Source organism: Somniosus microcephalus, chromosome 5 (genome assembly GCF_052327205.1).
Source record: "Somniosus microcephalus isolate GS21.2 chromosome 5, FLI_Smic_1.0, whole genome shotgun sequence".
Classification (NCBI taxonomy): Eukaryota; Metazoa; Chordata; class Chondrichthyes; order Squaliformes; family Somniosidae; genus Somniosus; species Somniosus microcephalus.
Genome location: NC_140991.1, coordinates 242,854,157 through 242,878,345, shown reverse-complemented (window position 1 = coordinate 242,878,345; position 24,189 = coordinate 242,854,157).

Below are 24,189 nucleotides of genomic sequence, written 5' to 3'. Positions count from 1 at the left end.
GGTCCCTGAACATGAGCTAGAGAGCATCAGGGCGCAACTTTTCCGAGCGCTGAAAGCCAAAGTACAAGAGGAACAGAAGGTGGAAGCATTGGAGGAAAAGGTGGATGAAATGGAGAAGACTCTGATCCACAGTGTTCCCGTGGAAGAGTTAACGGTCAGCCAACTCCTTCATATGCTGAGGGAAAAGACTCTGCAATGGGAACAATCTGAACACGAGCTTCAATCTTCAACGGGAAGGAGTTCGGAGCTCTCAAAAGTTTGGGAAATAGCTGAGGTTGCAAAACAGACTTTACTGGGATGCCAAAAGTACGCTGAATCGCGTCTATGTGAACAACAGAATGTTGAAACAGCTGCTCCAGTAGAAGGATTGAATAGCCCGATCAATCAATCCCCGAGGGAAGGGGAAGTATTGAAATCACAAATGAGGTCATTAGTGAAGGATTTGCAGGAAACCCAGGAAGAGCGGGATGAAGATGAATGCATGAAGAAGTCTTTTCAAGAAAGATGTCTAGGGAAGGAACCACAGTCAGCTAACGTCCAGATGGGTAAGGAGGAAGTAGAAGGCCCTCTCGCTGGCCTAACTCAGGACGAACCCGAATATTACCATGACCTGTTGAGTGACACTGAATATTACGAGGATGTGGTCTGCCCAGTTTGTGATGAAAACTCCCAAAGTGCCGAAATCAGGATGAAGCACTTAACGTCGAAGGAACATAGAGAGTTGGTGGCGCTACAGCTGGCAGCTGATAAGGGAGCCCCGAGAGTCTCCAAAAAGCAGAAAAGAAAAAGAAGAAGCAGAAGATGATAACTATCGCAAATATTATCACTTCTACCAGATCATGCGTGGACCCTACGAAAGGAGCTAAATCAGCTGGGAAGTAGGAAAATATCAAGGCAACCCAGTTGTTGTAAAAGTCAGCACTGCTGGTTCAGCAGGACGAAAGTTCAAGCTGTTACGTCAAGAAAAGGATATGGAGGAGTCACGCTAGCAATGTGAACCATCTACACCAAAGAGATGTTGTTCGGACCGAGTCAAGATCAGAGACTGAATCTGTGAACTGTTCCCGCAGAGACTGAACCTGTGAACTGTTTCCCACCGAGACTATGTCTGTAAATTGTTTTATATGAAGTTGAAGATATGTTTAATGGGGACTCTGTATGTAATAAGCTAAAAAGGGAGGATTGTAGTGTATGTACCCATCTACCTTTAAGAGAACTATTGTATGTAACTGTTCACCTTTAAGAGAACTACTTTAGGTGTGGCACTACTTGTTTGGCTTCTGTATACTGTAATACCGACGGTGACCACACCGGTATATAAGTGTTGTGGCATGATTCCTTGGGCAGATTCGCCCTGACCTTCGAATAATAAAGACCTGTCTGTTTGTTATTCCTGAAGTCTGTGTCGTTATTAACTGTACAACCCACAGACTTTACAGCTGTCCCATTGTGTGTAACCAAAGATTTAGGAACTCCAAAATACCTGTCAAATTCAACTAAACAGCAGAGGGGTGTCCCTTCATTACAGAAGATAACAAGGTTTCACTGTTCGTGGCTCTCTCATTAAAGGAGAAACTGTGGCGGAGCCACCAGGGGGACTCTGATCTAATGTACATAATTATCTTTAACAAATTATTAGCTACAGAATGAATCTGTATCTTTGTTCATATCATTGCATGTACATAGCGCGGTCCCTTTAAGAATGAGGCCAAACGCGATGACGGGATCACGTGATCCTCCAGCGGCGGGAAAACGTGATGACCTCAGGCTGGGGAACCGTCCTAGCCAGTCCTCGTGGAGCCAGCAAAGAGTACAGACCTGTAATGTAGTTCTCCTGTGTTTTCGTTTTAAACTCTGTTGATTAGTATTAAACATCGTTTGTTTGATAGACTGACTCGACCTCAGCCCTTTAGTTAGGAATCTAGCCATTCCTACAGTGGTGACCCCGAATTTTCGTGAACAATTTTCGCGGAAGAAGCGAAACGCGACGAAACATGGAAGTGAACTCCGTGGCTTTGAAGCTCCCACAGTTTTGGGAACAACAGGCGGCCTCCTGGTTCATCCAAGCAGAAGCACAATTCGATCTCCGAAACATTGTTGCAGATCAGACCTGTTACCTTTACGTGGTCTCTGCACTCGACAGATCCACGGCCTCATGGATCATCAGCCTGCTCGAAAAACCCCCAGTTGACAGCAAGTATAATACTCTTAAAGCGCGGTTAATACAGGTCTTCGGGCTCATGAAGGCGGAGCGTGCCCGCCGGCTACTCGCTTTGCCCGGGCTTGGTGATTCCAAGCCATCTGAGTTAATGAGCCAGATGCTCACGCTCCTTGGCTCAGAATCACAATGCTTCCTCTTTCGGGAGTTATTCCTGAGTAAATTACCCGAGCAGGTTCAGGCTGCCCTCGCCAGATCGGAAGCCACAGATTGCGCAGCACTGGCTGCAGAAGCAGATATGATTTATGCGGTCACGCAGCACAACTGCGCCGTCACGAGGCACCCCTCCCCCGCGAACGCCGCCCCGACGCCTCCATCCCCCAGCTTGTGTTTTTACCACGCCCATTTTGGCGCGAAAGCCAGAGGCTGCCGCTCTCCCTGCAGTTTCACGCCTAAAAAACAAAACTGACATCAACACCAGCAGCAACTCCAGAAAAGGAGGACCGAGTCTGAGGGACGTTCCGCGGCCGCGATGGCGATTGGAAATTCCGGGAAGCTCCTCTACATTACAGTTTCCCTCTCGGGCCGGTGCTTTTTATGCGACACCGGGGCGCAGTGTAGCATCTTTCCTGCCTCAGCACTCGATATTCAGTCTGGGAGGCACGGCCTCTCCCTCGTGGCAGCTAATGGCGGGGCCATTCGTTCCTTTGGCAAACGGCGGGTCCAGGTGTGCTTCGGCGGGCAACGGTTTCAGTGGGAATTTATTACAGCCAAGGTTTCGCAAGCCATCCTCGGCGCGGATTTCTTAAGCGCCAACAGCTTCTTGGTGGATGTAAGAAATCGCCGATTGGTCAATGCGGCCACCTTCCACTCCATCCCTTGCTTCCGCAGTTCCGCAACGTCGTACACTGTCTCCTGCACGTTGCCCTCGCCGGACGAGTTCACTCGCCTATGAGGTGAATTCCCGGAGCTGGCCAAGCCCACTTTCTCCTCCTCGGCCACTAAGCATGGTGTCGAACACCACATTACTATGACTGGCTCTCCGGTTTACGCGCGAGCTCGACGCCTGGAACTCGGCAAGCTCGCGGCTGCGAAGGCAGAGTTTGCCACGATGGAACGGCTGGGGATTATTCGCCGGTCAAATAGTCCCTGGTCCTCGCCCCTCCACATCGCCCCGAAGCCCGGCGGTGAATGGCGGCCATGCGGGGTCTACCAACACCTTAATGACGCCACTACTCCCGATCGGTACCCGATCCCGCATATACAGGATTTCTCTGCCCATTTGGCGGGAAACTCAATCTTCTCCAAGGTCGACCTCGTCCGTGGCTACCACCAAGTTCCCGTACACCCGCAGGACGTCCAGAAAACGGCTGTCATCACTCCCTTTGGACTGTTCGAGTTTCTACGGATGCCATTTGGGCTCAAGAATGCCGCACAGGCTTTTCAACGACTAATGGACGAGGTCCTGCGGGATCTTCCCTTTTTATTTGTCTACCATGACGACATCCTGATAGCCAGCTCTACGAAAGAGGAACACGTTTGCCATCACCGCACCCTCTTTCGGCGCCTCAGCCAACATGGCCTCATAATCAACCCGGCCAAGTGTCAGTTCGGCCTACAACAGATTGACTTCTTGGGCCACCGCATTACTTCGGAGGGCGCAATTCCGCTGCAGTCAAAGGTCGAAGCAATTACGGCATTCCCAAGGCCGCAGTCCACAAAGGCTCTTCAAGAATTCCTGGGCATGGTGAATTCCTACCACCGCTTTGTGCCCAAGGCAGCACGACTCATGCAGCCCCTCTACGAGGCCCTCAAAGGCAAGGCCGGAAAGGATACAATAGCCTGGATGGTCGAAATGGACAACGCTTTCGACAACACAAAAACCGCTCTAGCCAGTGCAACTATGTTGGCGCACCCTCTGCCAGGTGCCACCATCGCCCTTACCACCGACGCTTCCGACTATTGCCATAGGCGCTGTGCAGGAACAGTGGGTCAATGGGACGTGGCAACCACTGGCATTTTTCAGCCGCCAACTCCGGCGCAACGAACGCAAGTACAGCACTTTCGACCGGGAGTTGCTGGCGCTGTTCCTGGCTATCCGCCATTTCCGTTTTTTGTTAGAAGGATGTCCATTCACTGCATTTGTAGATCACAAACCACTGACCTTCGCCATGGCCAAGACCACCGAACTGTGGTCAGCTCGACAGCAGCGACAGCTAACTTTCATTTCAGAATTCACGACAGACGTCCAACACGTAGCTGGTAAGGACAACTTGGTAGCTGATTGCCTTTCTCGCGCGACCGCACGGGCGGTCCAGCTGGGCATCGATTATGCCCTCATGGCTACCGATCAGGCATCCGACCCTGAAACACAGGCGTATCACACCGACGCCTCTAGCCTCCAACCAACCGATGTGCAATTCCATGCTGCAGGCATCTCGTTACTCTGCGATGTCTCCATGTGAGATCCTCGCCCGATCGTTCCAGTGGCCCGGCGCCGCAAAGATTTCGACGCCATACATGGGCTTTCGCATCCTGGCGTGAAGGCATCTCAAAAATTAATGTCGGCTAAGTTCATCTGGAGAGGAATGCGTAAGGATATCCGCGACTGGGCTAACACCTGCGTCGTCTGTCAAACGTCTAAGGTGCAACGTCACGTTAAGGCCCCATTGGCCACGTTCGCAGTACCAGAACGTCGATTCGACCATGTCAACGTGGCCCTCGTCGGGCTGCTTCCACCGTCGCAGGGGTTCACACACATCCTCACCATGGTCGATCGTACTACTAGATGGCCAGAGGCAGTTCCTCTGGCGTCTACTACGTCCGCTGATGTCGCCAGAGCATTCCTGTCCTCGTGGGTTGCACGTTTCGGCGTTCCGGCGGACATTTCTTCAGACCGCGGTCCACAGTTCTCTTCTGAGCTCTGGAACGCTGTGGCCCAGGGTCTCGGCACCAAGCTTCACCGCACCACGGCCTATCACCCGCAAGCAAACGGTTTGTGCGAATGTTTCCACAGATCGTTGGAGGCTGGCCATCAGCGATGCCTTTAAGGCGCCGGATGGGTGGATAAGCTTCCGTGGGTCATGTTGGGTCTCCGCACGGCACCCAAAGAGGACCTGCAATTGTCCACCGCGGAGCTCGTGTACGGCCAGCCACTCCGCGTACCGGGAGCTTTCCTGCCGCTTCCAACTGAGCCGTGGTCCGCAGCTGAACAACGCAGCAGCCACCGGGAAACAGCCAGGGCTTTTGCGCCTATCCCAACTTTGCATCACGGCCTTTCATCTTCACACGTACCAGCGGAGCTGAAGAATGCTGAATTTGTATTCATTCATCATGATGCCCATAGGGATCCGCTCAAGGCCCTTTACACAGACCCTTTTCACGTACTGGAGACAGGCGACAAGAGTTTCTCTGTAGACATCGGTGGTAAACCCGACCACATATCCATTGACCGTCTCAAACCGGCACACCTGGACATCGACCAGCCAGTAGAGACTGCACAGCCACCACGACGTGGTTGACCTCCCGCTGCATCCACGCCAGACCGAAGGCTTCCGTCCGCCAGCCCGCCCGCTGTTCAACAACGTCCACTCCAAGAATACAGGAGTCACTCTGACAGGCTTGTCAGACCTCCTAGTCGATTGACTTTTACTGTTAAAGACAATTCTGGGGGGGCGCATGTGGCGGAGCCACCAGGGGGACTCTGATCTAATGTACATAATTATCTTTAACAAATTATTAGCTACAGAATGAATCTGTATCTTTGTTCATATCATTGCATGTACATAGCGCGGTCCCTTTAAGAATGAGGCCAAACGCGATGACGTCATCACGTGGATCACGTGATCCTCCAGCGGCGGGAAAACGTGATGACGTCATGACGTCAGGCTGGGGAGCCGTCCTAGCCAGTCCTCATGGAGCCAGCAAAGAGTACAGACCTGTAATGTAGTTCTCCTGTGTTTTCGTTTTAAACTCTGTTGATTAGTATTAAACATCGTTTGTTTGATAGACTGACTCGACCTCAGCCCTTTAGTTAGGAATCTAGCCATTCCTACAAAACTATATAAAATGTATTTTTGAATATATGGCTTCCAATGACAAAGGGGCTGAATTTCCATGGGGTTCTCCTGCTTGTCCACTATAACTTTGTTGGAAGAGCCATGGAAATCCAGGAAAACGGTGCTTGACTCCATCAGGCAAACAGGAACTGAATATCTTGGGAGTGCTGCCCAAATTCCTGTCGTTCTTTGAAGTGGGAGCTAGGAAAATTGGTTGGATAGGATGTTCAACATCAGTCCTTTGCTGACTATGAGTCATTTATCCAGTTCAGCTTTAAAAGAAAGTATATTGGCATTTTGACTGGCGTGATACTTCTTTGATGGTTATAACAATGAAAGATAATGGGCAGTTACGCTGTTTTTCCGGGGTTTCCCCGCTCCTTTCAGCATCTCCTTATAGAATGTCTGTTCACTTGCGAACCAGGCCCTTGCCAGCTTGACCTTATTGTGGATGATTGCATTGACATCATGGCCTTGACGGAAACTTGGCTCATGGGTGATAGCACCTCGCCCTTTACTGAAGCCTCTACCTTCTACCACCTGCCCTACCCAAGCCGCCACATTGACGTGTGGCCCTTATCACCAAATCTCACCTTGGTCTTTTCCCCTACTCCTCTGAACTTAACTGAATGTGGAGCCGGCAGCAGCAAGAGCATTCCTCTTGGTTCCACAGCATTCAGAAAGAATGCTGCTAGCCTCCCTCCAGATGGCACCCCTCCCAATCACCCCTCTCCCCTCCCGATCACTCCCTAATCGCTCCCCTCCATTCCGATTGCCTTCACCCCCCCCCCCCACCCTGGACCTACCTGAAGGTTGCTGCAGGGGAGGCAGCCGGCCCAACTTTGTTCTCGTAGAACTGGCAAGCAGTGTCTGGACACCTGATTGGTGACCCCAGCTCTCCGGCAATATGCTGATGAGGTCTGAGGCCCAATTTTGGGTGAGCCTCAGGCCTCTGGCATCTGGCCTATTTTAGGTCTGTAAATGGGCTGAAACGAATTTTCACCCTTATGTATCTTTCAATTCATCACTAAAAATTATTAAAATAACTATTTTATCAAATAAGCTTCTTTGGTGTGAGTATGATGAACACAATTAAGCCCATCCCCCCTGCCAAGTCTACTTTTCATCATACTGATTCTTTCCTGTTAACTCCTCCTGCACCCTTTCAATGACATTCTGTGCAAATGCCTGTACTTTGTTCTAACAATGCCACTTTCCATACTAGTGCTTCCGACATGTCTTCCTTTTTCCTCAACCGAGGATTCCCCTCCACTGTGGTTGACATGGCCCTCGACCATGTCAGTTCCATTTCCTGCACTTCTGCTCGCACCCCTTCCCCTCCCTCCCAGAACCACAGCAGGGTTCTCCTTGTCCTCACCTTTCACCCCACCAGTCTCCACATTTAGCAGATCATCCTCCGCCATTTCCACCACCTCCAGTGTGATTCCACCACCAAACACATCTTCCCCTCCATTCCCCTTTCAGCATTCCGAAGGGACCGCTCCCTCCGTGACACCCTGGTCTACTCCTCTATCACCCCCAACACCCCCTCCTCTTCCCATGCCACCTTCCTGTGCAAGCGCAGGAGATGCAACACCTGCCCTTTTACCTCCTCCCTTCCCACCGTCCAGGGCCCCAAACACTCCTTCCAGGTGAAACAGCAATTTACTTGTGCTTCTTGCAATCTAGTATACTGTATTCGCTGCTAGCGATGTGGTCTCCTCTACATTGGGGAGACCAAACGCAGATTGGGTGACCGCTTTGCGGAACACCTCCGTTCAGTTTGCAAACGTGACCCCGAGCCTGTCACTTTAATTCTCCGCCTCACTCCCACTCTGACCTCTCCATCCTCGGCCTCTTACACTGTTCCAATGAAGCTCAACGTAAACTCGAGGAACAACACCTCATCTTTCTATTAGGCATTTTACAGCCTTCTGGATTCAACATCAAGTTCAACAATTTCAGCCCCTATTTTTTCACATGGCAACTGCTGATGATTCGGCCATTCCCATTTACACCTCTTCTAGACTCGTCTTTTGTTTCTTTTCTTGTCCCATTACCATCTCCTTTTGTATTGTACAATCATATGTGTTGTCATTTTATCTCTCCTGCCTTCCACCCTATCACAGACCTTCCCTTTTGTTCTTTCCTCCCCTCCCCGCTTTCGCTGCCCCTACACTTGCTTAAAATGTGTTACATCTCTAACTTTTTCCAGTTCTGCCGAAAGGTCATTGACCTGAAACGTTAACGGCGTTTCTCTCTCCACTGATGCTGCCTGACCTACTGAGTATTTCCAGCATTTTCTGTTTTTATTGAACATTTACTAGCTGCTAATTTAGCTTTCAGTGTGCCTGCATGAAGTGAATTGTGACATTTAAAAATTCAGTCAATATAAGACTCTGTAGCCTGTCCCAGTATGGCATGGGAGTATGGAAATCTATTTTGTTTTTGTGTCCATTTTTATTAACTTAAATGTAAAATATAACACTGGCCAATATTGGGCATTGCCACTGTTAATCTGCAGTAGTTGAAATGTTTTAGTGTCATACACAGATGTTTCTATGCATGAAAGTTTAATTCATAACTAAAATGATACGGTTCTTTTTCCTAGTCTCCATGCCAAAAATCAAAGCTGTGCAGCTCGGGATAGCACACTTAGGGCGCAAAATTGGAATCGGTGGTGCCCGCTTTTTCAGCGCTATGAGTGCCGTTTTGGTTCAGAAATGGCGTCCGTGGTGCACGTGCACAGTTTGGGTTTGAGTCACGCCAGACGCCATACTGGTGAGGGCATTAGCATGCACACAGTGAGCGTCCACCGGAAGTATGCAGAGTAGGTAGAGCATGATGTCAATCAGCATGTAATGCTGATTTGAAGCCAGTGCTGCCATTTTAGAGTTTACGCTCCAGCTAGCACCCTCTCTTAAGTTCGCACAGCTGAACACACATTCAGCAGCAGGAAGGACCCCCCCACCAGCGCTATTTAAAGGGATCATCAACTACGTTCAGTTTAGTTGCTGATTGATTTCTATTGGCTGTTGCTGCGATTGTACAAGTGTTTGGTGCTTTCTAGAGTTCTTTAAAGTTGCTAAAGTCTACAGGGAGTGGTGTGGTGGGAACGGTAGCATTCTGGTTATGTTACTGGACTAGTAATCCAGAGGCCTGGACTAATGATCCAGAGACATGTGTTCAAATCCCACCACGGCAGCTGATGAATTTAAGTTCAAATAATAAAGCTAGTATCGGATTGTCGTAAAAACCCATTTGGTTCACGAAGGAAATTTGCCATCCTTACTGGGTCTGGCCTATATGTGACTCCAGAGCCACAGCAATGTGGTTGACTCTTAACTGACCCCTGAAATGGCCTAACAAGTCACTCAGTTGTAACAATCCTCTACGAAAAACAATAATAAGAATAAAACCAGACAGCCCACCCGGCATCGACCTAGGAACTAGTCAATGGCACACCCAGCCCAGTTGACCCTGCAAAGTCCTCCTTACCAACATCTGGAGACTTATGCCAAAATTGGGAGAGCTGCCCACAGACTAGTCAAGCAACAGCCTGACATAGTCAGACTCACAGAATCATACCTTTCAGCCAATGTCCCAAACTCTTCCATCACCATCCCTGGGTATGCTCTGTCCCACCGGCAGGACAGACCCACCAGGGGTGGCAGCACAGTGGTATACAGTTGGGAAGGAGTGGCCCTGGGGGTCCTCAACATTGACTCCGGACCCCATGAAGTCTCATGGCTTCAGGTCAAGCATGGGCAAGGAAACCTCCTGCTGATTACCATCCACCGCCCTCCCTCAGCTGATGAATCAGTACTCCTCCATGTTGAACACAGGGAAGAAGCACTGAGAGTCGCAAGGGCACAGAATGTACTCTGGGTGGGGGACTTTAAAGTCCACCACTACTGACCAAGCTGGCCGAGGCCTGAAGGAAATAGGTGCCAGACTGGACTTGGACTTGTCCTCACCAATCTACCTGTCGCAGATGCATCCGTCAGCGACAGCATTGGTAGCAGTGACCACCGCATAGTCCTTGTGGAGGCGAAGTCCTGTTTTCACACTGAGGGCACCCTCCATTGTGTTGAGTGGCACTACCACCGTGCTAAATGGGATAGATTCAGAACAGATCTAGCAGCTCAAAACTGGGCATCCATGAGGCACTGTGGGCCATCAGCAGCAGCAGAATTGTAATCCACCACAATCTGTGAACTCATAGCGTGGCATAATCCCATACTCTACCTCTATCATCAACCAGGGGTCCAACCCTGGTTCAATGAGGAGTGCAGAAGAGCATGCCAGGAGCAGCATCAGGTGTACCTAATAATGAGGTGCCAACCTGGGGAAGCTGCAACACAGGACTACATGCATGCTAAACTGCAGAAGCAGTATGCTATAGATAGAGCTAAGCGATCCCACAATCAACAGATCTGCTCAGAGCTCTGTAGTCGTGCGACATCCAGTCGTGAATGGTGGTGGACAATTAAACAACTGATGGGAGGAAGAGGCTCCATGAATATCCCCATCCTCAATGATGGTGGAGTCCAGCACACGAGCGCAAAAGACAAGGCTGAAGCGTTTGCAACCATCTTCAGCCAGAAATGCCGAGTGGATGATTGATATCACAGAAGCCAGTCTTCGGCCAATTCGATTCACTTCCCGTGATATCAAGAAATGGCTGAGTGCACTGGATACAGCGAAGGCTATGGACCCGACAGCATCCCGGCTGTCGTGCTGAAGACTTGTGCTCCAGAACTAGCCACGCCTCTAGCCAAGCTGTTCCAGGACAGCTACAACACTGGCATCTACCCGACAATGTGGAAAACTGCCCAGGTATGTCCTGTCCACAAAAAGCAGGACAAATCCAACCCGGCCAATTACCACCCCATCAGTCTACTCTCAATCATCAGCAAGGTAAAGGGAAGGTTTCGTCGACAGTGCTATCAAGTGGCACCAACTCACCAAGAACCTGCTCACCGATGCTCAGTTTGGGTTCTGCCTGGTCCATTCGGCTCCAGACCTCATTACAGTCTTGGTCCAAACATGGACAAAAGAGCTGAATAATAGAGGTGAGGTGAGAGTGACTGCCCTTGACATCAAGGCATCATTTGACCAATGTGGCATCAAGGAGCCCTAGTAAAATTGAAGTCAGTGGGAATCAGAGGAAAACTCTCCATTGGCTGGAGTCATACCTAGCACAAAGGAAGATGGTTGTGGTTGTTGAAGGACAATCATCACAGCCCCAGGACATCACTGCAGGAGTTCCTCGGGGCAGTGTCCTAGGCCCAACCATCTTCAGCTGCTTCATCAATGACCTCCCCTCTGTCATAAGATCAGAAGTGGGGTGTTCGCTGATGATTGCACAGTTCCATTTACTACTCCTCAGATAATGAAGTAGTACATGCGCACATGCAACAAGACCTGGACAACATTCAGGCTTGGGCTGATAAGTGGCAAGTAACATTCGCGCCACACTAGTGCCAGGCAATGACTATCTCCAACAATCAAGAGGCTAATCACCACCCCTTGACAGTCAACAGCATTACCATCTTCAAATCCCCCACCATCAACATCCTGGGGGTTACCATTGACCAGAAACTTAACTGCACCAGCCGCATAAATACTGTGGCAACAAGAGCGGGTCAGAGGCTGGGTATTCTTTGGCAAGTGTCTCATCTCCTGACTCCCCTAAGCCTTTCCAACATCTACAAGGCACAAGTCAGGAGTGTAATGGAATACTGTCCACTTACCTGGATGAGTGCAGCTCAAACAACAATCAAGAAGCTTGACACCGTCCAGGACACAGCAGCCCGCTTAATTGGCACCCCATCCACCACCTTAAACATTCACTCCCTCCACCACCGGTGCAACATGACTGTAGTGTGTAACATCTATAAGATGTACTACAGCAACTCACCAAAGCTTCTTCGGCAGCAACTGCCAAACCTGCGACCTCTATCACCTAGAAGGACAAGGGCAGCAGGCGCATGGGAACACCATCACCTGCAAGTTCCCATCGCAAGTCACACAACATCCTGACTTGGAAATATATCACTGTTCCTTCATAGTCACTGGGTCAAAATCCTGGAACTCCCTCCCTAACAGCACTGTGGCGTACCTTCACCACAAGGACTGCAGCGGTTCAAGAAGGTGGCTCAACACCACCTTCTCAAGGGCAATTAGAGATGGGCAATAAATGCTGGCCTTGCCCGTGATGCCCACATCCCAGTGGCTGTGAAGGTGACTGTGGCCATGAAATGTTATCGTTCCAGGCTGGAGCAGGAGGTATATGCAACATCTCTCAGTTTGCCATCCACTGTTGCGTAAGGGAGGTCACTGAGGCTCTCTATTCCAAGAGAGGTGACTACATTTCATTCCCTCTTGCTGGAGAGCAGCACACGACTTTGCGGGATAGCAGGCTTCCCATGGTGCAGGGTGCCATTGACTGCATGCACATTACTTTGCGGGCGCCGCATGTCAACTCTGAGATGTACTCAACCTAAAGGGATTCCACTCCCTCAACGCCCAGCTGGCGTGTGACCATACGTAGCGAATCATGTAGGTCAATGCTGGGTGTCCTTGCAGCAGTCATGATGCCTTCATTCTGCAGCAGTCCGATGTGCCATCTGCATTTGAGCCACCACAACAAAGCAGATGGCCTCTACTGGGTGACAGACATGGCTCATGACTCGTGGCGCATCCCATGCACATGTTGGCAGCATGCATACAGTGAAAGCCATGCTGTCACTTGAAACAACACTTGCCAGGAGCCCTCTGGAGGAGCCCTGCAGTATTCGGCAGAGCGGGTGTCAAGATTCGCGGTGGTCTGCTGCATGCTGCACAACCTCACCATCATGTGGGCACTGCCCTTACCACCAGCTATACGACGACCAGCTGAGAAGCAGGAGGAGGAGAAGAGCAAGAGGAGGAGGAGGAAGAGGAAGGGAGGGGGCAAACTAGACAGCCCCTTTCTGGCCAGGCTCTCTGTGAACAATTCATCTGACTGCGATACCAGTAACCTCAACCCCAGTTCTCCATTCAGCAACAGTCCCACACTCCTTCCCTTCCCTCTGTCACTGACCATCACATTGTCCTCATGGCCACAATGCAAAAATAAAAGCTGACACAAAATACACATTCCAAACCAAATTTGTGAATCAAAGCATACCATATTGCTTACAAACGTCAACTAATCACCCTTGTGTATTCCCTTAGTGCCTGTCTTCCATGTGCCAACCCTAGTGCTCCTACGCAGTGCTACCCCAGTGGCTGCAGCATGGCTGGCAGCAAGCTGACCTTGCATGATAGAGGTCTGAGCTTCCACGGCATCACTCAGACTTCTGCTTGTGCTGCAATGGAAGCTGAGACATTGGCCATCAGATGCTACATCATGGTTGGGTCCACAAGTGCGCTAATGGAGTTGGCTACCCCTTCCGTGCTGGAAAGGATGGGTTCCAAGCTCTGCACAAAGCCCTGTGCCAAGTTAATACCGGACTCCTCCATGCTCCTTGACATTGCACTCAGGCTTTCTGGCAAGCCTGCCAATGTACCAAGCATTTCATTGTGCATACCCATCAGCTTCTGTAGGCTGCCCCATCGAAGTGCTCATCTGAGTCATCTGCTGCAGAACTCGTGTGTAACCTCGCTCTCCGGCGAGCTGGCACCTGCGCTACCCTTGCCCCCTTCCCTGGCTGCAGGCCACTTGTGCCCGGTGTCTCACCACGTGAAATCGAGTGACGATGTTTCTTCATCATCAGTGTCTTCTTGCTCTTCCACCTGTTGCTCTACCACCACTGCCAGGCCAGACTGCAATTCTTGGGTATCTGGGTAGGGTTGTTGTGAGTAGAGAGGGGGAAAGTAAGAGCTGCATGCTTACACCATCTACAGATTGTAAATTAGAAGAGACTGCGGGATGAGGGGGAAGTGCGATGTGAGAAGGAGGATTTATGAGGATAGTGTCATCTTCTATCGTTTCAGCCCTGCCGCTGGCCACGGCCTCAGCAATGGCCACTCCAATGATGGTGAGCACCGTCTCCTCCATGGAGATAAGGACTTGCAGTTGTGCCTGTCCTCCGCCGGTTAGCTCCTGCTGCCTCCTGTTGTGTGCCACCTTGTCCTGCAAGAGAGAGGCAAGTGTGTCAGTGAGTGTGGTGCAATCTGTTTGGGTGACCTGGCTGTCATGATTGAATAGCTGGCAGTGTGTATAAGCTGTGAGATATGGGTGTGAGGCTTACAACAGTGGCACATGTGTGAGGGTGAGGTGAATCTATGTATGTTAGGTATGAGTCCTGATTGATAGAGATGGGTGGTAGGTGAGTGATAGGGGTGTTGCTGAGGCTAGTCATGCAGTTAGTGTGATATGGCATTTGAATATGAATTCATTGACCTTGACCACTTGTGTGAGGTTATTGAACTTTTTGCAGAACTGCATCCACTGCATCCTCAGGGCTTGACTCCTGGCATCGACCGTCACGGTTATCTGAAAGCAAAAGAAAGAAAGACTTGCATTTATACAGCGCCTTTCACGACCTCAGGACCCCCAAAGTGCTTTACAGCCAAGGAAGTACTTTTTGAAGTGTAGTTACTGTTGTAATGTAGGAAACATGGCAGCCAATTTGCGCACAGCAAGGTCCCACAAACAGCAATGTGATAATGACCAGATAATCTGTTTTTAGTGATGTTGATTGAGGGATAAATATTGACCAGGACACCAGCGATAACTCCCCTACTCTTCTTCGAAATAGTATCATGGGATCTTTTACGTCCACCTGAAAGAGCAGACAGGGCCTCGGTTTACTGCCCCATCTGAAAGACGGCACCTCCGACAGTGCAGCACTCCCTCGGTACTGCACTGGAGTGTCAGCCTAGACTTTTTTGCTCAAGTCTCTGTAGTCGGACTTGAACGAGGCGAGAGTGCTACCAACTGAACCCTGGCTGACACGATCTGCTCCTGTTGCCTTCTGAGAGTTTGTCTGGGGGGGCCTCCTGTCCCCCTGTGGATAGAGCACATCTTTCCTCCTCTCCACGTTGGAGCCCACTCTTTGCCTTGTTGTGCCGTTATTCATTCTTTCCCAGGTCAGAATCTCTTCAACCACAACTCCCAGCACCTGCTCCAGGCACAATGCACTTCCCCTTTAAGAGGCACAGGCTGGCTTTAAGCAGTGCAGGCTAGCTTTAAGTGGTGCAACCTCTCACTATTTTGGGCACTCTGCTGATGCGTGCAGCCAATGAATAATACAGTTAACGCTGGCTGCACGCCATAGTCATTTAAATGAGTAGGTAGCATGAGGTTGGCATGCTGCCTGCATCGGACTCAATGGGTGCAGGTTAATCGCACATCACGATCCCCATGCCTGTTTTTGGGGGTTATCCTTTACATTTTCTCTGAGATTCTGTTTTATTTCTATTTATATCCATAGTCCTTGCATTTGATAAAGCTAACATAATACAACATCCAGAACACACTTTCTCCTCCCAAAATCCCATGGATTGACATCAAGGGGGCGGGTTTGCAGGCGGGACTGCCCCACCTTCACAGAGCAATTAGGGAAAGATAATTAAATGCCCACATCCTAAGAATGAATAAAAAAAGATAACCTGCTTATGTTGTCATGGTGAGGGGGAGTGAAGGCATTAAGGATATCTTTTTTTTAAATAACATAAAACCATAATATTACCAGCACCAGAAAGTGCTATACACCAAGTGAAACAATTCGAGTTGTATGAGGTGATGTGACAGCTACAACACAAGGCATTTGGCTCCCGACCAGGAGAACATAATTCAAATCCCCATTTTGACTGAGATTTTCACTTGGGCTTCCTCCAGAGGGGGTTCTGCTAATCTCACCTTTACTTTCTGGGAAAGGCTAAGAAAAATTTGCAAATGTGTCTGTGTTTTAATAATTTGTGGCAAGGTGAAAATGCATGCTTCTTAAATTATTTCTGTTCCTGAAGACACCCAGCTCTAAGCTAAAACAGAACATTACAGCATTACTGTAGCTACTGGGTGAGTTCTATTCTGATGGAAAACTGAGTGAGCTTTGCAGGATCTTCATTAAGTGGCACTGCAATCTTCAATCTTAAGATTGTATGAATTTACATGCAGTTAATCTTCCAATATCATCTCAAGGTGACATTGGTCTGAATTTTGCAACAGAAATAATGGTGAGGCTATCAGCTCTCACCGTTATGGGGTAAATCGGACAGCAACGCCTGGTGTCTGCATATGTGCAGTTAAATGTGGAAATCGGGAAGTTGCTGTCCGATTTGCCCTGCTCCTCCACAAGCTTCGCTACACCGGTGCCTCGCCGATAGAGTCAGCATTAAAATACATGAAGGGTGTGAAGTTGGGGTACTTACCCACTAGTTACCATTCAGACATAAGTGAAATTTGAATGGTGTGGTAAGTCTGAATTACTGCCAAACAACCTCTCCTGGCCTGGAAAATTTAATTTTTCAAGTGTGGAGTTTTATTCCTTCAGAATTTAATTATTGTTGGAGAATTTTAAAAAATGTAAAAAAAAAATTTTTTAACTTTTTTTCTTTCTGTCTCTTTTAACTCTCTCTCATAATCCCATCTTTCTTTCCCTCTCTTTATTTTACTTCCTGGTTTAGATTCTGCATGTCTCAGTAAGGATTCTTCAATATGATTGGTTGAAGAGGCACGCTGTTGTTTTCCCTGTTCACACACGCCACAAATTTCCTGTAGAGGGCGCAGTGCTGAAAAGGATCTCTAAATACCGTAAATTGCCACTCAAAAGGCCTCAAAATGTCTGTGGACAGCTCTAAGCGTGATGAATGAGCGCCACTCCTTCGCCGCTGACCGCAAAATCCAGGCCATTGACTCTGCCATGTTATGAAAAATTGAATTGCATTCCAGCATTACTTGAAGAAGATATTATGTTCTTCTGATGGATATTATTTTAACCTCCTCAGTTCTTAAAGCTGTATCTTAAAAAAAGGAATACTTGCATTTATATAGCACCTTTCACGACCCCAAAGCGCTTTACAACCAATGAAGTACTTTTGAAGTGTATTCTCTGTTGTTCTGTAGAGAAACACAGCAGCCAATTTTTACATAGCAAGATTCCACAAATGACCAAATAATCTGTTTTCAGTGGTATGGGTTGGTCAGAATACTGGGAGAACTTTCCTGCTTTTCTTTGAAAAGTACCATGGTATCTTTTATGTCCACCTAAGAGGGCAAACAGGGCTTTGGTTTAACACCTCCAACAGATGATGTCATCGCCGCGCACAGCGCCCTGGCTGCAAATTTGGCTCGCGCCCCAGACCTACCGCCGGACGCTATGTCCGACAGGGTCAGGGGGGTGTTTCTGCGGCCGGGGCGACGATAATTAAAGGGCAGGTGCCGGGTGGCCATGTGGGGAAGAAGATAAAAAAAGACAGACCAAGAGAGTGGATAAAAAATATATATATATATGATAGGAGCCGAGGTTGTGATACAGCTTTATTTCTTAATCTGTCCCATTACCATCTCCTTTTGCCTTGAATATCTCTTAATGTCTCTTTATGCTCAGCGCCTGATATTCAGTTCTGTTGCAGTCAACGCAACTGAATATCAGACACTGCATATAATGGGTGGCCGATCCGACACCGCCCGCTTTGCACCACTGGCCGAGATGAATTTCTAGGACAAAGTTCCATAAACAAGCAAAATCAATGACATTAAACACTCAAAAGTTTATTGTCGAAGCAGTTTCCTAGTTTTCAATAAGAAAAATTCTGTTAACCCCCCAAAATGGTTCAGTTAAGGAAGATTTTTTAACTGAATGTTCAACCTATTGATTGAGGTAAAAAAAATCAATTCTTGCTTAAAAAAAAATCTTTAAGAATTACAAAGAAAAACAAAGCGATCACTGCTGCTAATCACAGTTGGTGATAATCACAGGTATTTCTTTGAATTTCCGTGATAGGTTAATGTGCCTACAATGTTTGAATCTTTATTATTTTTATTATCTCTCTATATATATAATAAAATAGCTCGTCTGTCTGTCTGTCCTTCCGTCTGTCTGTCCTCTATACACTCACATGTGTTACATCAAAAGAAAGCTTACGATTCCGGAATGGTCATAAGCGTATTTACTTTTTGGTCAGACAATAATTGTGCCGACGGTATACAAAAAAACGTTCAAAATTCCATTCATTAGCATCGAGTGACGTCAAGGTAGACCAATCGTACAGTCGAGCGACGCGACGGTCGACCAGTTGCTGTGTCACAGGGGCGGGTTCATTGCGCGTGCGGGCGGGCCATCCTAGAGTCAGGTGACGTGACGATTGACCAATCCTACAGTTCAGTGACCTGACGGTTGACCAATCGGTGCGTGTGTGGGGGGGCCTAATCCTTCTGAGCTGAGGTGAGTGGCCGCCATCTTGATTCCTAACTCTTCCTTTCTTTTTCCCACTTTCTGCGTGTTTATTTTCAAATCTAGATTTCCAGCAAAAAAAAAAAGCTGCTTTTAAAACACAAATGTTTTTAAAAAAAGTTAATTCATTTGTAAATCTTTTCTCTAACCTCATTAATTTTTCCTACCTCTCACCGTTTTTCCAGGCCTCGAAGCCTCAGTCTCTGTTGCCCAGCCACGCCCGAGCTAGGCACCTCCCGTCCCGCTCAACAAGCGGCCCGCGATCGCCACCATCTTTCTAAAGGCTGGCCGGGCGGGTCTGAGCCGAGCGTAGCCGCCGCCGCCATCTTTCTAAAGGCTGGTCTCTCTTCCAAGCGCAGCCCGAAAGCCCGCGGAAGAGGGTAGCGCGAAGGTGAGCGGCCGCGTCTCTCTCTCTCTTCCCTGCACAGCCCGAAAGCCCGTGGGAAGAGGGAAGTGAGCAGGTGAGCGGCGGCGTCTCTCTCTTTCCGCCCCACCCACCACAGCGAAAGGCGTTCGTCTGCCGCCCGGCCAACCGGGTCCAAAGGCCCGCCGTGTTAACGATGAGGAACCCTGGGCTCGCTTCGGAGCGATGGGCACCCGGCCTCCCGATGTCGGACTGACTCCGTTCTGGTACCGGAAAGGAGGGAGGGAGAGGACGAGGGGGAGGGAGGGAGAGGAGAGGGGGAGGGAGGGAGAGGAGAGGGAGGGAGAGGAGAGGGGGAGGGAGGGAGAGGAGAGGGAGGGAGAGGAGAGGAGGGAGGGAGAGGAGAGGAAGGGGGAGGGAGGGAGAGGAGAGGAGGGGGGAGGGAGGGAGAGGAGAGGAGGGGGGAGGGAGGGAGAGGAGAGGAGGGGGGAGGGAGGGAGAGGAGAGGAGGGGGAGGGAGGGAGAGGAGAGGAGGGGGGAGGGAGGGAGGGAGAGGAGAGGAGGGGGGAGGGAGGGAGAGGAGGGAAAGGAGAGGAGGGGGGAGGGAGGGAGAGGAGGGGGAGGGGAGGAGAGGAGGGAGGGAGGGAAAGGAGGGGAGGGAGGGAGAGGAGAGGAGGGAGGGAGAGGAGAGGAGAGAGGGAGGGAGAGGAGAGGAGGGGGGAGGGAGGGAGAGGAGAGGAGGGGGGAGGGAGGGAAGGAGAGGAGGGGGGAGGGAGAGGAGAGGAGGGGGAGGGAGGGAGAGGAGAGGAGAGGAGGGGGAGGGAGGGAGGGAGAGGGGGAGGGAGAGAGAGCGGGGAGGGAGAGAGAGCGGGGAGGGAGAGAGCGGGAGAGAGAGCGGGGAGGGAGAGAGAGCGGGGAGGGAGAGAGAGCGGGGAGGGAGGGTGGGAGAGAGTGCGGGGAGGGAGGGAGGGAGAGAGCGCGGGGAGGGAGAGAGCGCGGGGAGGGCGAGAGAGCGGGGAGGGAGGGAGAGCGCGGGGAGGGAGGGAGGGAGAGAGCGCGGGGAGGGAGGGAGGGAGAGAGAGCGGGGAGGGAGGGAGGGAGAGAGAGCGGGGAGGGAGGGAGGGAGAGAGAGCGGGGAGGGAGGGAGGGAGAGCGAGCGGGGAGGGAGGGAGGGAGAGCGAGCGGGGAGGGAGGGAGGGAGAGCGAGCGGGGAGGGAGGGAGGGAGAGAGAGCGGGGAGGGAGGGAGGGAGAGAGAGCGGGGAGGGAGGGAGGGAGAGAGAGCGGGGAGGGAGGGAGGGAGAGAGAGCGGGGAGGGAGGGAGGGAGAGAGAGCGGGGAGGGAGGGAGGGAGAGAGAGCGGGGAGGGAGGGAGGGAGAGAGAGCGGGGAGGGAGGGAGGGAGAGAGAGCGGGGAGGGAGGGAGGGAGAGAGAGCGGGGAGGGCGAGAGAGCGGGGAGGGAGGGAGGGAGAGAGGGAGGGAGAGAGCGCGGGGAGGGAGGGAGGGAGAGAGCGCGGGGAGGGAGGGAGGGAGAGAGAGCGGGGAGGGAGGGAGGGAGAGAGAGCGGGGAGGGAGGGAGGGAGAGAGAGCGGGGAGGGAGGGAGGGAGAGAGAGCGGGGAGGGAGGGAGGGAGAGAGAGCGGGGAGGGAGGGAGGGAGAGAGAGCGGGGAGGGAGGGAGGGAGAGCGAGCGGGGAGGGCGAGAGAGCGGGGAGGGAGGGAGGGAGAGAGAGCGGGGAGGGAGGGAGGGAGAGCGGGGAGGGAGGGAGGGAGAGCGGGGAGGGAGGGAGGGAGAGAGCGCGGGGAGGGCGAGAGAGCGGGGAGGGAGGGAGAGCGCGGGGAGGGAGGGAGGGAGAGAGCGCGGGGAGGGAGGGAGGGAGAGAGAGCGGGGAGGGAGGGAGGGAGAGAGCGGGGAGGGAGGGAGAGAGAGCGGGGAGGGAGGGAGGGAGAGCGAGCGGGGAGGGAGGGAGGGAGAGAGCGCGGGGAGGGAGGGAGGGAGAGAGCGGGGAGGGAGGGAGGGAGAGAGCGGGGAGGGAGGGAGGGAGAGAGAGCGGGGAGGGAGGAGGGAGGGAGAGAGAGCGGGGAGGGAGGGAGGGAGAGAGAGCGGGGAGGGAGGGAGGGAGAGAGAGCGGGGAGGGAGGGAGGGAGAGAGAGCGGGGAGGGAGGGAGGGAGAGAGCGGGGAGGGAGGGAGGGAGAGAGCGGGGAGGGAGGGAGGGAGAGAGAGCGGGGAGGGAGGGAGGGAGAGAGAGCGGGGAGGGAGGGAGGGAGAGAGAGCGGGGAGGGAGGGAGGGAGAGAGAGCGGGGAGGGAGGGAGGGAGAGAGAGCGGGGAGGGAGGGAGGGAGAGAGAGCGGGGAGGGAGGGAGGGAGAGAGCGCGGGGAGGGAGGGAGGGAGAGCGAGCGGGGAGGGAGGGAGAGAGCAGGGAGGGAGGGAGAGAGAGAGCAGGGAGGGAGAGAGAGAGCAGGGAGGGAGAGAGAGCGGGGAGGGAGGGAGAGAGAGCGGGGAGGGAGGGAGAGAGAGCGGGGAGGGAGGGAGAGAGAGCTGGGAGGGAGAGGGAGAGCGGGGAGGGAGGGAGGGAGAGCGGGGAGGGAGGGAGGGAGAGAGCGGGGAGGGAAGGAGAGAGGAGGGAGGGAGAGCGGGGAGGGAGGGAGAGAGAGCGGGGAGGGAGGGAGGGAGAGAGCGGGGAGGGAGGGAGGGAGAGAGCGGGGAGGGAGGGAGATAGAGCGCGGGGAGGGAGGGAGAGAGCGGGGAGGGAGGGAGGGAGAGAGAGCGGGGAGGGAGGGAGGGAGAGCGGGGAGGGAGGGAGGGAGAGCGGGGAGGGAGGGAGAGAGAGCGGGGAGGGAGGGAGAGAGCGGGGAGGGAGGGAGAGCGGGGAGGGAGGGAGGGAGAGAGCGGGGAGGGAGGGAGAGAGCGGGGAGGGAAGGAGAGAGCGGGGAGGGAGGGAGGGAGAGCGGGGAGGGAGGGAGGGAGAGAGAGCGGGGAGGGAGGGAGGGAGAGAGCGGGGAGGGAGGGAGAGAGCGCGCGGGGAGGGAGGGAGAGAGAGCGCGGGGAGGGAGAGAGAGCGGGGAGGGAGGGAGGGAGAGAGAGCGGGGAGGGAGGGAGGGAGAGAGAGCGGGGAGGGAGGGAGGGAGAGAGAGCGGGGAGGGAGGGGGGGAGAGAGAGCGGGGAGAGAGAGCGGGGAGGGAGGGGGGAGAGAGAGCGGGGAGGGAGGGAGGGAGAGAGAGCGGGGAGGGAGGGAGGGAGAGAGAGCGGGGAGGGAGGGAGGGAGAGAGAGCGGGGAGGGAGGGAGGGAGAGAGGGAGAGAGAGCGGGGAGGGAGGGAGGGAGAGAGAGCGGGGAGGGAGGGAGGGAGAGAGAGCGGGGAGGGAGGGAGGGAGAGAGAGCGGGGAGGGAGGGAGGGAGAGAGAGCGGGGAGGGAGGGACGGAGAGAGAGCGGGGAGGGAGGGAGGGAGAGAGAGCGGGGAGGGAGGGAGGGAGAGAGAGCGGGGAGGGAGGGAGGGAGAGAGAGCGGGGAGGGAGGGAGGGAGAGAGAGCGGGGAGGGAGGGAGGGAGAGAGAGCGGGGAGGGAGGGAGGGAGAGAGAGCGGGGAGGGAGGGAGGGAGAGAGAGCGGGGAGGGAGGGAGGGAGAGAGAGCGGGGAGGGAGGGAGGGAGAGAGAGCGGGGAGGGAGGGAGGGAGAGAGAGCGGGGAGGGAGGGAGGGAGAGAGAGCGGGGAGGGAGGGAGGGAGAGAGAGCGGGGAGGGAGGGAGGGAGAGAGCGGGGAAGGAGGGAGAGAGAGCGCGGGGAGGGAGGGAGAGAGCGGGGAGGGAGGGAGGGAGAGAGCGGGGAGGGAGGGAGGGAGAGAGCGGGGAGGGAGGGAGAGAGAGCGGGGAGGGAGGGAGGGAGAGAGAGCGGGGAGGGAGGAGGGAGAGAGAGCGGGGAGGGAGGGAGGGAGAGAGAGCGGGGAGGGAGGGAGGGAGAGAGAGCGGGGAGGGAGGGAGGGAGAGAGAGCGGGGAGGGAGGGAGAGAGAGCGGGGAGGGAGGGAGGGAGAGAGAGCGGGGAGGGAGGGAGAGAGAGCGCGGGGAGGGAGGGAGGGAGAGCGGGGAGGGAGGGAGGGAGGGAGAGAGAGCGGGGAGGGAGGGAGGGAGAGAGCGCAGGGAGGGAGGGAGAGAGCGGGGAGGGAGGGAGAGAGAGCGCAGGGAGGGAGGGAGAGAGCGGGGAGGGAGGGAGGGAGAGAGAGCGGGGAGGGAGGGAGGGAGAGAGAGCGGGGAGGGAGGGAGGGAGAGCGGGGAGGGAGTGAGAGAGCGGGGAGGGAGTGAGAGAGAGCGGGGAGGGAGGGAGAGAGAGCGGGGAGGGAGGGAGAGAGAGCGGGGAGGGAGAGAGAGCGGGAGGGAGGGAGAGAGAGCGGGGAGGGAGAGAGAGCGGGGAGGGAGGGAGAGAGGGAGGGAGAGAGGGAGGGAGGGAGAGAGAGCGGGGAGGGAGGGAGAGCGGGGAGGGAGGGAGGGAGAGAGCGGGGAGGGAAGGAGAGAGCGGGGAGGGAGGGAGGGAGAGAGCGGGGAGGGAGGGAGAGAGCGCGGGGAGGGAGGGAGGCAGAGAGAGCGGGGAGGGAGGGAGGGAGAGAGAGCGGGGAGGGAGGAGGGAGAGAGAGCGGGGAGGGAGGGAGAGAGAGCGGGGAGGGAGGGAGAGAGAGCGGGGAGGGAGGGAGAGAGAGCGGGGAGGGAGGGAGAGAGAGCGGGAGGGAGGGAGGGAGGGAGAGAGAGCAGGGAGGGAGGGAGAGAGAGCGGGGAGGGAGGGAGGGAGAGAGAGCGGGTAGGGTGGGAGGGAGAGAGAGCGGGGAGGGAGGGAGAGAGAGCGCGGGGAGGGAGGGAGGGAGAGCGGGGAGGGAGGGAGGGAGAGCGGGGAGGGAGAGCGGGGAGGGAGGGAGGGAGAGCGGGGAGGGAGAGCGGGGAGGGAGGGAGGGAGGGAGAGCGGGGAGGGAGGGAGAGAGAGCGCGGGGAGGGAGGGAGAGCGGGGAGGGAGAGCGGGGAGGGAGGGAGGGAGAGAGAGCGGAGAGGGAGGGAGGGAGAGAGAGCGGGGAGGGAGGGAGAGAGAGCGGGGAGGGAGGGAGAGAGAGCGGGGGAGGGAGGAGAGAGCGGGGAGGGAGGGAGAGAGAGCGGGGAGGGAGAGAGAGCGCAGGGAGGGAGGGAGAGAGCGGGGAGGGAGGGAGGGAGAGAGAGCGGGGAGGGAGGGAGAGAGCGGGAGGAGGGA